A 12,147-nucleotide genomic window follows, 5' to 3' on the forward strand; every position below is an offset into this window, starting at 1 on the left:
ATTTTTGTCCATATTTTCGGACTGAGATATTGAAATTTCTACTAATACGATAAATTTGAGATTAAAACTATCTTTGATCATTGAATTGGAGATTTATTAATTATTTAAGAAAGTAAAATATAACTGAAAACTATCAACCAATACGAAATATCCTATTCAGGTGCCTGGTATTGATACAAACTGATATTTCAATTGAAATGTTTCTTTTTTATACTTAGGTGTATTAAAAATAACTTAGGTGTCGTGATGTTTGTATATTCTCTAGTAGAGACACATAATTTTTATATAAAATAACTTTTGTAGTTGCGTTGCATGAAAATTGTAGGTAAGTTTTTCATTTGATGATCATTTGTTACTTAATATCAGATTGGTTACCCTCCACATGTAAAGAGAATTTTTAAAAAAAAGTATAAAATTTCTACGAAAGAAGCGGGGTTGTATCAATACTTAAATAGCTCTTCAATGCTGCTGCCTTGGCATTAGCTTTATTTGTTGCCCTTAAAAAGAAGGCTCTCATGTTGAAGCACTCCATCACTCCAATAAGGGCTCGTTTCGTTCGTGTGAAGCATTTTCCTTCTTAAGAATATGATTTCTAGGAAGCAGATTTCTAAGAAAAGGATGCCTATAAAAGTACTTTTGGCGTATTTGGTTGACCATGGAAAAGTGACAGATTTTCAGAGTGCTTATATTTGGTTGACTATCCATTTTTCTGGAAAAGTTATGTATAATTCCTATTATCCTTTTAATAAAATTTAGGTCTTTAATGCTTCTTTAATGCTGAAGGGACTTTTTGGAAAAAAAATAAAAATGTAGTGATTCCCGGCTAACGGAAAAGTAACTTTTCCATGTTTCTCATGAGAAAGACTTTTCTATAAAATGTGGGAATCATATTCCCATGGAAATACAACTTTTTCGTCTCTCTCCTTTGAAAACTCCAACCAAATAAGAAGCATCTCATTACTTTTCCGTTGACCATACTTTCCTTCCTCATTTTTCCGCGTACCAAATGAGCTCTAAGAGAATTTTAGGGCTTGCCAACTTGAATGATAAGCATGACTTGAACCAACATTACCATTTCACCATTAAATTCTAAAGAATGTGAAGCGAGCCCATATGCCTACCTCATAGATACCATAAGTTGTGCACCATTTCTAGGTCTCCTGTGACAAGCCCAACCTACATGAAAAATGGAACCATGAGAAACTAGTCCAGTTTTTCCTTCCCATTTTGCTAAACTAAGACGCGTGTTTGAGGAAGTGCTTCACTCTCACAGAGCATTGATTGACCTCGTAGCTGTAAAGGGCTGTTCTGGATGGTTGATATCCGGCTGATAAGGCCATTAGATTTCATGCATATCAGAACGAAATCAGCGTATGCATCAGTGAAAGCTGTCACCTTTTCCTAATAAATAGGTCCCTCTTTAGTGCAGAAGAGGTCAAAAAAGCTGTTGTTCGTGATAGGAATTGGGGGTGGATTTACGTGCTCTCTCAAATGATGATGTTTTGGCTTGTTCAGGGTGGGAATTCCTGAGTTCTCGAGTAGGATAATATGAGCTTCATTCTGCAGACAAAAAGAAAGCAATGTGCTCAATATTATTGATGTTCTCGAGTGAACTTTTGCTTGGCTGCTCAGCTTTAGGGATATAGTTTTGATTTAACTAAATCTGTCATTAATTCTTCATGTCATCTCCAAAAAAAGAAAAATTGCCTTGTAATTCCGATGCATATTTCAACCACTCATAATATTCTGCTAGGTTTCTTATAGTTTACATCTGATACACCTTAAAACCGATCTTTATTGACAAGGTGAACCGACCAATGACAACTGACAATCTAGCCGCGGACTGACTATTCAAAGCTTGCCATATGGTCGACCCAAAAACGTGCGGAGAGTCTTTTATATTTTAAACAACGACTCAGCCATGATCATTAATTGTTTTCTAACAAATCTGATATCCGAGCAAATCCTGTGATTGAAAAATGAGGGCGAAATTTACGGATAAGATATGCAATTTGTTACCTTATCAACCAGCATATAACCTCAAATTAGTCGACAATGAGCTTCGACTCCTGTTTATATATTACATTTCCAGGAGTCCTCCAGGTAAGTGCTCTTTCAACTTTCTTTCTTCTCTGCCCCTCTCAAGCCTCCTCTTGTTCTCTAAAAGTTGCGTCTGACTTAGGCATTGAAAGGTCCCCTATCGGACATGCTTTGGTGAATGGATTTTTTTATTTTTGTTGTTTCATGTTTGAGCCAATGTCGGAGCGCCATCCAGAGCCATTCCTCCATCGTCCAAAGCCATTTCTTCATCGTTCAATGCTGACTCGTGGATGCTTGATGTTGGGATCACCGCTGATCGAGCATAGTGGCCACCAGAACATCGCTGTTGAGGTGTGCAGCAATCCCATCCGATCTCTTCGATCCGGACGATAAACAAGCTAAGATCTTCAGCAACCCCTACCCACTCGATGTCCGGATCAAGCTGGCACCCAGCGACAACAATATCTGAGCTCATGGGCTGCTTAGCAAAAATGCCATGAAGTCATTGTTCCTATGGTGCTTAAAGAAAGAGTCCCATTGGAGTTTGAATCCTCTACATGTCAATGATCCATTAAGACACCCACATAGGAGTTATCCTCTTCTTCTCTTGTTATTTTTCATTTATGATTTTTGTAAGGAGAACCTTGGTCTTCTTTTTATGATTAAAGTTCTACATTTTCTAAAGAGCCACAGCTGAAATTTTCACCTGGTTTGAAAGGGAGCATATAAAACATTGAAAAGGATAACATTATGTTAGAAAAATATTTATCTGATAAATTTTATAAATCTATGTTATGTGATTTTATTATTTTATCTTCAAAATTTAATTATAGGCTTTCTGCACATATTAAATAAATAAATAAAGTTTTGATGTTACTTAGGTTGAGGCACGCTATAAAAAGCGCTTTCTTTAGAGTAGAATTCACCCTCCCCAAATGCAAATGGTTGATAACGGTCTACTCCCAAGATACAATGAATTGCTTCATGTTTTCTTTGAAGTGCACTCTAATAAAAGAGAATCAAGGTCGAACTTGAACTAGCTAAATCCAGATGCGTTGAAAATTAGTAAATTTGATTGAAGCAATCTCTCTCAATCCTCTTATATGTGGACACAATCCTCTTCTCAAATGCTTATTGGGTGCACTTGAGTTCACTCGCTTAGTACTCTCAATTCTCTTATCTAATTTGTAGTTATTCAGATAGAAAGGAGATGTTCTTCTGATGGATGAAAAGTACGATCTCTTTTTTATTTATACATGTGAAAGAGTGAGTACAATTAGATGCTTAAGCATCCTTTCGTTGAACACATCCCTTCACATAATTCATTCATTTATTAAGGGTTGTGTCTCTTAGGATCACCATTAGATAGATGCGTTTTTTTTTGTGAGAATGCATATTTTTATCTACGGAAGTCTCCCAAAGAGTCCGTTTGCAAAACATCCGTTTGGGATATCTTGCGAAAAGAGAAAGCATTTGCATGCTTCTTTGTAAGATACCGCGTGAGAAATAATTAGAGATATGTCTATAGAATTTTAAGAGAGGAGAGAGGATAAAGATAAAAAATTAAATCTTATTTATTTAGAAAACTAAGTTATTTGGAAGTCTAAGATAAGTTTTTATATTTAACTAGGTTTATATTTTGATAAATATCTAATATGGAATTCTAAAATTTTAAAATTTTGAATTAAATATTTTATTTATAAACCAACAATCCTTCACATAATTCAAAATTTTGAAAATCATATAAGACATACAAAATACATCTGAATTAAGAATACTATGCAATAGGTAAAGGTACTTTGTGGGTTTGAGCCTTTACTTAGTGTTGACAAGTTCTATCTGTAGAGTCTATAGTGAACAAAGTCTTGAACTAGGCTTTTTAATACAAATTTCATATGCCACACATGTAGTTTTGGCTATTGTTGGGTCCATTTGGATTAATGCTTTTTGTCCCTGTGTTAGTATCTTGGTTTTATGAGTACTCTAAAGATAGCCCAGTCCTATAGGTTGCGGCCGTACAACTACACTCATATAGGTAAGTCCTTCAAGGGTGTCTGCTACGGATGAACACCCAATACAATTAGCTATGAACCCATTAAAAATAATTATCCTTCCTCTTACCGTTGCATTAAAAAGCACTTTTATCAGAATGAAACTATGGAGTAATTATATCCGAATTAAATAGTGCTTCTCTTGTCATCCCAAAATAACTTGTTACTATCCATTGAACCTTCTTTTTGGTATCTCCAATCAGTAAGGTTGGGTTGCCATTGTTGGATGATCAATTAATGGTCTTTAGTACTATTTCTTTCGTTAATTCTATAACTTGCCTTCTCACAAGTCCTTTAGTTAGTGGATTTGCTATATTCTTAGTAAACCTTATATATTCCAATGCCATTACTCCATATTTTTAAAGGTACCTTAATGTCCTTAGTCTCAAGCATATGTGCCTCTTAGATTCATTAGAGTGTTTTGCTTAGCTTTAGCTGTAGCCGCTTGATTGTCACAATGTATGGACATAGTAGAAATTGGCTTCTCTATAAGATGAATATCTGTTAACAGACTTTTAAGCTATTCTACATGTTGACCAGTACTGTCAAGTGAATCATCTCAGCTTCGATAGAGGATTTTGAGATACATGTTTGCTTGGTTGATTTTCAAGCTATAGCAGCTCCACCAAGTGTAAACACATATCCAGTAGTGGACTTTGAGTCCTTTGAATCAACAATCCAATTTGCATCACTGTATTCTTTTAATACATTGGGATAACCAGTATAATGAATATCATAAAATTTAATGTCTTTTAAGTAGTTAAGTAGTCTATCAAGTGCTTTTCAGTGGTTCATTAGGAGAACTAGTATATCTAATAAGTTTTCATACAGCATGAGCAACAACTAGTCTAGTGCAATTCATAACATGCATCAATGAACCAATAATTTGTGAGTACTTTAATTGTGCCACTAGTTCATTTAGTCCTATTTTGCTCTATCAAATTTCTTTAACATTTTCTCTATAGAAGGTGATTGTGTAATAGTAATTCCTTGTGGAAATCTTATCAATTTAATTTCTAAGATTACATCTGCCGGACCTAGATCCTTCATGTCAAAATTACTAGATAAGAAAGATTTAGTATCATTAATAATTTCTACGTTGGTTCTAAAAATCAAAATATCATCAACATAGAGATACATAATAACACATGAATTACAATTTACTTTAGTATCGACACATTTATCAGCCTCACATATAGAGAAGGAATGCTTAGCCCATACAAGGATTTAAGTAGTTACACACTCTATGTTTTTGTCTAGATACTATAAAGCCTTCCGCTTCTTCCATATAAATTTCTTCCTCAAGATCACTATGAAGGAATGCTGTTTCACATCTATTTGATGAATTTCAAGTTTAAAAATAGAAACTAAAGCAATTAAAGTCCTAATGGATGTAATTTTAGTAACTGGAGAATATGTATCAAAATAATCAAAACCTTCATTTTGGGTAAAACCTTTAGCAACTAATCTTGCTTTAAACTTATCTATAGATCCATCTATCCTTAATTTCTTTCTAAAGATCCATTTACAGCCGATAGGCTTGCACCCTTTAGGTAGATCAACAAGAACTCAAGTTTCATTATTTATTAAAGATTTTATTTTATTATTAATAGCTTCTTGTCTAAAACATAGAGTCTACTGAATTAATTGCATCATTATAACACTTAGGATCATCTTCCACCAAATAGATGTAAAAATAATCTCCATTTTTTTTCAATCCTTTGTCTCTTACTTCTTCTAGGTTCTTCTAAATATGAAGAATTAGCATTTTCACTAATATCCTCTATATTAGAATTACTACTAGAAGGTAAATTAGAAATATTAAAATATTTATTAAATTTATATTTAAGAAGCATAATATTTTCAAAGAAAACAACATCTCTAGACTCTATTAGAATATTTACATCAATTCCATTAATTTTTGACTTTACGATCATAATTCTATAAGCAACACTATTTTGAGAATATCCTATAAATATCCCATCTGCCGTTTTAGGACCTAATTTAATTTCTCTTCTTAGTTTCAGAAATTTTAACCTAGGCTAAGCATCCCAACAATTTGAGATGATTTAAATTAAGTTTTCTACCTTCCCGCATTTCATAAAGTGTAAGATTAGAACTTTTAGGGAATCCTATTAAGAATATAACAAGCAAATAGAAGAGCTTCCCCCCAAAAATAAAAGATGCACAAAAATTAGCAATCATAGAATTAATCATATCAATTAAAGTTCTATTTTTTCTTTCAGCCACTCCATTAGACTGGGGCGAATAAGGTGGTGTAATTTCATGAACAATATCATTCGTAACTTGGTTTATGTTTTGATAAATATCCAATATATAGAAGATTAAAATCTCAAAATTTTGAACTAAATATTTTATTAATAAACCAACACATTATCCTCTATCTTATTAAATAAACATTCTTCTTTCCCCCACACACACAAAAAAAAAGTCATGGGATGTAGCAAGGCATTTCTAAAGGTACCAGCAGTGGAATTAGCTATCACTAACCCACCAAATTATAGGATATAGAGTGTATTGTTTAGGGGTTGAAAACTTGAAGCAAAAGACAATCTAGGTCATGTAACATACTAGCTAGGCTCTATACTTTGCAGCATAGTGCAGTTCACATGATTGCGCCCATCTTACTTGTGAAACTCGAGGTCTCTTTTGAATTATTATAACCATAGAACAATCTATTGACATGGATCCCAAGTAATTATCCTTCAGATGCAAAATGAACCAAGTGCACATGGTGGCTGAGAATAATTTTTAAACCCTTTGATTATGAGATTCTCTTTATGTTGGTATGAACATGGATACCAATTAGTACTTTTTTTTCATGTAAATAATTAGACTATTATATATGCATTGTAGATAAGTCACTGCATGTCGTGGAAAGGAAACATCGATCCATGTGTTATCCACCTAACACAGTGGCTAATTGTCAAAGATGCTTCACTAATCATGCATCTATTAAGATTCTAATTGTAGTTATCCCTACACATACGAAACCATCAGTCTAATTGCTTGAAGCCCACTCTTCTTCCCCTTAACAATTGAAAGCAACAAAAGTTTGCGTGTCTAAAATGCAATGCTCTCTCCACCAGGCATCTTTATCCCAATTATATTCCATGCAGGGACATTGTTAAATAATAAACAAGTGTCATCTCGTAGTCCATCCACAATATTAGGGGAACATCCCCACAATCCTTACTTCCTTCCAAGAAGGTTAGCATTCCTACCCCCCTTGCTGCCACATGCATTAGCAAGCATGCATGCCTAAGCACCTAATAACCTAATAGGAGCCTACCATGAGTTCCGTACAAGGAAACACAAGCCTCAATGGCTAACCCAACATGAATCCTCTGCGGTGTGGCTTGTGCACCACAGAATGCTGTGCATCTCTAGATAGCTGCTATTAGAAGATGGATAGCGATCAAACAATGCGCACCGTACGTGCACGTGAACTTTCTTGTTTGTTAATAGTGCTTTCGATAGCAGTCATTCACATCTGCCCAACATTCTACGGTGCTGCGCGCGCCAAATAGAGGATTCGAGCTTGTGGCTAACCACCATGCATGCCATCCCTGATAATGCATTGAATGTGAAAGCGAGAGGGAATAATCCAGGGTGTTGCATGTGATGAGGAGGGAACAATAGGACGGGAGAATTAATTAAGTCCGGGGATTATGAGAGGGATAGGATTGGGAGGCAATAGTTGGGTGTTTAAGGAACCACATGTGGGTGCATGTGCATTGCGTTAGGAGAACATGACCTTTTCTACAAGGAAAGCCTCTCCTTGCTGCCTTCGTTTCTCTCTCTCGGCCGCTTCTCTACTCATCAATCCCACACTCATATGGAGGAGGATTTACTTTTGTGGGTCACTCCTCCTTGTTCTTAAAGAACATATATAAGGTTCCTCTCCCCTCTTCCCAAAGCCTTGTGGGCAATCAGGTCTTGTATCGATCTAAACACCAAATCTCTCTCTCTCTCTCTCTCTCTCTCCCTCTCCTCACCTAGCAATCAAAGCATTCTGAAAGGAAAACAAAGTGGTATTCTAAACCTTTCAACCATGGTAGCCTCCCTACGGTCCTTCCTTGTAGCTCTCAACTCCACTCGCATGACGTCGAGGCCAGTAAGCGCAAACCAATCACGAACGTGCTGGTTCTTAACTAAAGCCATGCAACACCATGCACTAAGAAGAAGGAAGCAAATGGCAAGGACTAAGAGGATTGGTGGTGCCACTTTTGCGCGGACAAGGAGGCAGATGATATCAAGGAAGGAATGGGCCCTTCTAGAAGGTTCTGGAAAGCCGATGAGCCGCGTGGAGAGGAGGATCAAGAAGCTCCAACGTCTCCTTCCAGATGGGGAGTCCATGGGGCTCGAAGGGCTCTTCGGTGAGGCAGCAGATTACATTATGTGCCTGCAGATGCAAGTGAAGCTGATGCAGATCATGGTTAGTGCGTTGTCACCAATGGATTCTGGTGATTGATCCTCCTACGAAATTCTAGAGGGCAAGACATAGAATTATTACTCTAATCTTTATATATATATATATTTGTGCCCATTACATTATTAGTTAATATAGGTTTTGCAGTTCATGTTTGTAAGGTGGAATTATTACTCTAATCTTTATATATATATATATATATATATATATATATATATATATATATATATATATGTGGCCACTACATTGTTAGTTAATATAGGTTTTGCAGTTCATGTTTGTAAGGTGGTATTTGAAAAATGGCAATGCTTCATTAATTTCTTGTTAATATTAAAACAGTCCATATATTTCATATTAAGGATTGCAATTTCATCTTTGATCTCTCTCTCTCTCTCTCTCTCTAAAATAGGTCTAATTATCACTATATTCTAGGAGGCATGAGCCACCAATTAGAGCCTGTATAGGGACAAAAAGATGCAGGTCACAATATAAGATATGTGCAATAATTAGGTCTAATTAGGGCATGTTGCTGAGCCACTTGGCAAACCCTAAATCTTATTAGGGAAGAAGTGTATCAAGGTAGCCTATATCATTTTAAAGCAAACCATTCAAAATATAGGATATGCATGTGTTTTTTTAACACGGTGAAGTATGGATCTAACGTAATTGGATCTAATAGAAACCCCCTCTATCAATGATACAATAGTTCCAAATATGTTAGTTTGGTAAGTAACTTGGCAAAAAGACCATTTTATCAACTTGGGCTCGCTCATTTTCAAAGCTTATGCATAAAAATCAGGTTCTATTAGGAAAATTAGCCTTAACCAGGCTAGAATGGGCTCACTCCATTTATCCAAGACTTATGTTACACTCTTTTTCGTTCTTCTGCTCACCTAAGATAGGCCTCCTTTCTTTGTCACAACCAAAAAAAAAAAAAAAAGAGTCTGTATCTAAATTGTTAGTCCTACAAAGCCAGAATTTAATTGGAATTAGCAAACAAGCACTGGTAATACATGTTTTGCAAAAATATAATTATCGAAAATAAAATAGGTTATTTACTTTGTTTCTTTTATTTTTTAGTTAAGTTAAATATACAAATAGCAAATCAAAGAATAAATTGACAATACAGAATATAGAAAATAGAAGAAAAAGATCACCTGCAGAATATAGAAAATGATGTAAGAAAAGTAATCTAACTCAATGATGAAACGAGATATAAAAATTTTAGAAATAAATTCTTAAAATACAAACACACACACACACACACACACACACACACACACACACACACACATATATATATATATATATATATTAAAACTAAAGGCACAAAACAAATCTTTAAGAAATCCAAATATAATCAAAATTGAAAAGAAAATACAAGATTAGATAATAAAATACAAATAACTCTGAGCAAAAGATAGCAAAAGAAATGACATAAAAATAAAATTTCAAATAATGAATTATAATCTTAGAAAATTGGTATGATAGCCAAAAATATTAAAAATTGATAATAGGGCGAACGATAAATTGAAAATATAAAATCAAGTATAGAAATATTATTAGAAAATAATGTAGACAAAAACTAAACTTTGATAAGTGAAAAAAAATGAAAAATGAAAATACATATTACAAGAATAAAAATGGATCAATTTGCAAATGATGCCCAAAAGAAGTTAAAAGAAAGTTGAGTGAATTATAATACAATAAAATAATAAGAAGAATTGAAGTAAAATCTTAAAAAATTACTACTTGTGTTAGGGGGCTAAGCTAGAGGGCTTGGCCAACGAGAGCCATGGAGGGAAGAGGGTGCGAGGAAGACGGGGCAAGGAAGATGAGAGAAGAGATGTGCATGAGATGATAGAAGTCAGTTATTTGAACTTCTAAAATTATTTATTAATAAAGTATTTAAAATTTATTTTTATTATCGTGGAATATTTTGGTATTTTTGGAAGGTAATTTTGTTTTAGAATATGACGAACAAAATTTATGAAGAAATATGCCAAAATTCGAAACTTCCACTTTTTCTATATAGTGAAGATACTGGAGATGGTTCATGTTTGATGGTTAGTGTTGTTGCTGGGAACCACTCCAACCCAAGCGCCGAGTTAATGGTGGTTGCTGGAGTTTTCGGCTTGTCTACCATCCGTATCGAAGAGATCGGGCGAACGAGCTTGGCCATCAAAGCAATCATGGGGATGAGCTTGGCCTAATTCTAAAATAAATGGCTCAGGGTTGGTTGGGTCTAGGCGGACATGTCTGTCAAATAAGTCCAAACTAGGCAATTTGGCCCAAATAATATTGGGTAATGGACCTAAACAACTAGTGAAAGTGTCTATAATATAAGGAAGACACTATGGGTCCAGATTGTGAGATTGTGCAGAGCATTAGTCATTAGACAATGCACATTAGATTGCTAGGCTTGATTGATCCAATAGAAAATGACAATAAAAAGATTTCATTATCACAAGGTGAAATTTGAACTTAAATGTTGATTTTGTAAGAAAAGATTACCTTTTCTCTTTAATTTTGCAGAACAATACATATTTAAGATTCCACGATGATTTTGTCTCTTGGTCCTAAGTATGAGATAGGTTATATACAAATTTAAAGTACTCGATATATGCATAAACATATGATGGTTTACAATTTAGAGTTCAGGAATTAGGGTTTAGAGTTCGAGGTGTATATTTAAATATTTAATATGTATTTATTTAGATCGTTGCTTGCTTTATGCTTACATTGAAGTATAATGCCCTAACTATGTACTGCCCTATAGAAAGAAGGATGAATCCAATATTTTTTTGCAAAACCAATATTTAAGAGGTTGTTTAGGGATATCTAGTCTACATAATTGCGTATGAGAATGCTCCGATCAGAAAGAAAAAAGATTTTTTTCAACCTGTTCAACTCGAATCTCTTAAAAGAAAATTAAAAGAAGATGGAGGAATTACAAAAGTAGAAATTACGTCTAATTTTCTTTAATTAATGAACCAGAAAAGAGGGCACCCCCTAAATTATGAAAGTAGGGCTTAAATCTCTCGATCGCTCGGGCACTGTCCTCTAAAGAGTGTGGCGTCATATTATAGATTTCGGAAAACTATTTGATTTTTTTTAAAAAAAAATTATGTTAATCGGACGTTGTATAACTAAGTTATGGTTTGTGAAATTTTGGCTTGCAGCTCGGCTTTCCAATATGGTCTTCTGGACCTATCAGCCTTATTTGTAATAGTCAAAGTGGTTCATATCGAATATGAAAATTCTTCCGAATTAGAGAATTTGATGATTTGTAGAAATTTTAAGCTTCAAAGATAAAAAAAAAGAAAATCTATTAAAAATGGCCGTTTGGATGAAGGTTATGGTTAATAAATAGGATAATCTATGGGAAATATAAACTTAACTATTATTTTTTCTTTTGCTTTCCCCACCATGATTCGCCTGGAGCTCTCCCCCACCTAATGCGAGTCTCCTCTCTCGCCCATGCTACATCCCGTGCACCCTTCTCACCATCAACATGCCATCGCCAATACCCTCAGTCATCATGCATGATGATCACAACTTTCCTATTGCATATGAAGAGTATTCCCACCTCTTCTCTCTTCT

This window comes from Phoenix dactylifera, chromosome 12 (genome assembly GCF_009389715.1).
Source record: "Phoenix dactylifera cultivar Barhee BC4 chromosome 12, palm_55x_up_171113_PBpolish2nd_filt_p, whole genome shotgun sequence".
Lineage (NCBI taxonomy): Eukaryota > Viridiplantae > Streptophyta > Magnoliopsida > Arecales > Arecaceae > Phoenix > Phoenix dactylifera.